Source organism: Colobus angolensis, unplaced genomic scaffold (genome assembly GCF_000951035.1).
Source record: "Colobus angolensis palliatus isolate OR3802 unplaced genomic scaffold, Cang.pa_1.0 Scaffold283, whole genome shotgun sequence".
Lineage (NCBI taxonomy): Eukaryota > Metazoa > Chordata > Mammalia > Primates > Cercopithecidae > Colobus > Colobus angolensis.
Genome location: NW_012116077.1, coordinates 1,314,152 through 1,317,738, shown reverse-complemented (window position 1 = coordinate 1,317,738; position 3,587 = coordinate 1,314,152). Strand labels below are relative to the sequence as shown.

The window sequence follows — 3,587 nt, the reverse complement described above, 5'->3', positions numbered from 1 at the left end:
GTTTTCTGTTCCTGTGTTAATTCACTTAGGATAACGGCCTCCAGATCCATCCATGTTGCTGCAAAGGCCATAATCTCATTCTTTTTATAGCTGTGTAGTATTCCATGGTGTAAATGTACCACATTTTCTTTATCTAGTCTACCATTGATGGGCATTTAGGTTGATTCCATGTCTTTGCTATGGTGTATAGTGCTGGAATGAACATACCCATACATGTGTCTTTATGGCTGAATGATTTATATTCCTTTGGGTACATACCCTGTAATGGGATTGCTGGATCAAATGGCAGTTCTATTTTAAGTTCTTTGAGAAATCTTCAGACTGCTTTCCACAGTGGCTGAACTAATTTACATTCCCACCAGCAGCGTATAAACGTTCCCTTTACTCTGCATCCTCACCAGCATCTGTTATTTTTTGACTTTTTGACAATAGTCATTCTGACTGGTGCGAGATGGTATCTCATTATGGTTTTAATTTGCACTTCCCTAATGATTAGTAATATTGAACATTTTTTCATATGCTTGTTGGCTGCTCGTATGTCTTATTTTGAGAAATGTCTGTTTGTGTCCTTTGCCCATTTTTAACAAGGTTGTTTGGTTTTTGCTTGTTGATTTAAATTCCTTATAGATTCTGGATATTGGATCTTTGTCAGATACACAGTTTGCAAATATTTTTTCCCACTATGTACATTGTCTGTTTACTCTGTTGATAGTAGAAAGAGTATCTTTGGATCATGTGTTTTTATCCATTCTGCTAATCTCTGCCTTTTGACTGGACAATATAATCAATTTAAATTTCAAGTAATTAAGAATAAGGAAGGACTTCTGATATTTTGGCACTCGTTTTTAATATTCTTTATAGTTTTGCAGGGCTCATTGCTTGCGTTACTGTCTTTTGTGTTGATTCTTTTGTTGTGAGCAGTTTATTCTTTTCTCATTTCCTTTTGTGCATATTGTAGTTATTTTCTTCATGCTTACCATGGGGATTACATTTAACATCCTAAAGTTATAACACTCTAATTTGAATTTATACCAGTTTAACCTCAATAACATATACAAACTCTGTTTATTTACAACTTGGTTTTCACTCCTTTTAGTTGTTGACATCACAGGCTTACATCCTTACACAATGTATTCCCAAGAACATAAACTAATAATTCTTTTAAATTCCTTCATCTCTTAAAGTTATGTAGGAAACAAAGTGTGGAGTTACAAATCAAAGTTACAATAATACAATCTTTTAGACTAATAATTTTAAAAACGTGTTAAATCTCTTAAGCCATGCACAATTCAAAAAGTAGAGTTACAAATTGTTGTTATAATAATGCTATCTTTTATAATTGCCCATGTATTTATTGAGACTGTTTTTTTTTTTTTTTTTTTTTTTTAGAAAAGGAGGTCTTCTTGTTACAAAAAACAGTTCTGAACAGTTAACATTGTAAAAAGGTGTAAAAATACAGGGTAGGGGTGCTGAGCTCTCTGAGGAATTTCCTGACACAAACACTCTGAACTAAGGCTGAGAGATCTCTGGAAGCCTGGGCCTCTGACCCCTGCCATGGGCCTGGTCCCCTTCCTCTTTCCCACGAGCCCATGCTCCAGGGCTGACCAGAGACAAGGGCTCTCTCCAACCCTGGCTCAACCTCTCAAGGAAGACCTTGTACAATCTACAGTGGCTCATCCTGGAAGAGGGGGGCTGGACAGAGGTGGGGTCCACAGGCGATGCCGGGAAGCCTCTCCAGGCCTGGAGCTGGAGTACCTCTCCTCAGCACTGCCAGTGGGGCTCCTCCTCTTTCCACCTCAGCTCCAGTCCCCCAAGGGACCAGGCTCTGGGTGGGGTGTCCAAGAGGAGGGCCCTCCCCTGTCCTGGGCACAGGGCCGGTCTCCAGATGCCAGCAGGGGCTTATTTCTCTGGGGGGCCTGAGGATGGGGAGAAGGGTGCTGAGCTCCTTGGAAGCTCCTGCTGCAACTTTTGGTCCCTTCCGTGTGGATACCTGATCCTCCAGCTCGCGCACCCTCTGGTGGTGGGCCCGCTCCCATGCCTCCAGGGTACCTTCAGCCTGGGCACTGCACAGGCGCTCCACCTCCTACTGCAGCTCCAGCTGCTAATGCTGCGCGTCCACCTCCAGCTGGGCTGGGCTGTGGCTCTGCTCCAGCGCCACCACCTGCGCCTCCAGCTGCTAGATCTGCCTCTGGGCCTCGGCCAGCTCCAGGTCAACCCCCATGAGGGTCTGGTTCGGGCGACCCTTCTCTGCGCTCAGCGGCACTGTGTCCTTATGGTTGCGAAGCTTCTCTCGCTCCACCTTGTCCAGTACCCTCCTGGGGGCCAAGAGCTCCTTCTCCAGCCGCAGGGCTGAGCGCTCCACCTCCCGCTTCTCGGCTTCCCGCTGAGCCAGGGCGCGCTGCAGGCTGCCCAGGCGTTCCTGCAGCAGCCTCTGATCGTCCTGCAGCTTCTGGACCGTGTGCAGAGCTGCAGCCTGGCCCTCCTGCCGCTGCTGCAGCACCTCCTGAAGCTGTTGTAGCTGGCCCTCGGCCTCCGCCCGCCGCAGCTCCAGGTCAGCCAACTCGCCTGGCAACGTCTGCACCTGCTCGCCAAGGGAGCTGCTCTGCTTCCCTGCCTCAGACAACGTCTGCCCGGCAGCGTCCAGCCATTCCAGGAGCACTTGGCGGTCATGTTCACAGGCGGTCAGAGCCTTCTGTAGATGCAGGTTCTTGTCCTGGGTGCGGTTGAGGCTGGCACTGCTCTAGGCCAGGGCCTCTGTCAGACGTTGCATCTTGACCCGCAGGAGCCCCTCCCTTTCCTCCACCTTGGCCAGGGCCCCATTCAGCCACTCCACTTTCAGCTGCAGGATCCCTGCCTTCACCTCACTGTCTGCCACCTGTCTCTGCAGGGAGTCCATCTGATTCTGGAGGGCCTGAGCCCAGGCCTCGCGGTCGCTCAGGCCCAGGTGGCTGCGCTACGGCTCCCCATCAAGCGAGGGCCGCTGCAGTTCCAGCTTGATGGTGCGGCTCTCGGAGGCGTCCAGCATCTCCTCCAGGCACCGCTTGTCGCCCTTCAGCTTCCTCTCGTTGGCCTTCATCTTGCTGATCTTATCCTGACTGGCCCAGAGCTCGCTCTCTGTGGCCTGCAGGCTTCTCTCCAGTGTGGCAACCCGGTCCAGCGTGGGCTGGCGCTCCCGCTCACTGAGCCGCACACTCTCCTCCTGCAGCGCCAGCTCCGCCTGGGCCCCGCTCAGCCGCCCATCCACACTGCGCAGGGCTTCCTCACTCTCAGCCACCGCCTTCTGCAGCTGCCTGGCCCTCGAGGTTGTGGTGTCCCTCTCGGCCTCCATCTCGGCCAGTTGGCGACTCAGGGCACTCTGGGTCCGAAGTTCGTCCTGTTCTCTCAGGGTGCTTCGCAGCTCCTGCAGGAATTCCCGGAAGGCCCCGCGCACTGCCTCTGGGTCCGGGTCTGGAGGAGCCGGGCAGGTGGCAGGTCCTGAAAATGGTGGCTGGGACCCAGGGCTGCATTCTAAGGTGCTGGGGCGGCTGAGCCTTTCCCCGCTTCCTCCGGCTGGCGCGTCCCGGGTAGGGGAGCCCGGCACCGGTGGC

At 51.7% G+C, this 3,587-nt stretch overlaps 1 pseudogene; it reads right to left on the bottom strand.

The window, feature by feature from the left end:
* Positions 1-1,899: 1,899 nt before the first annotated feature.
* Positions 1,900-3,587, bottom strand: part of LOC105516542 — a 6,083-nt pseudogene continuing 4,395 nt past the window's right edge.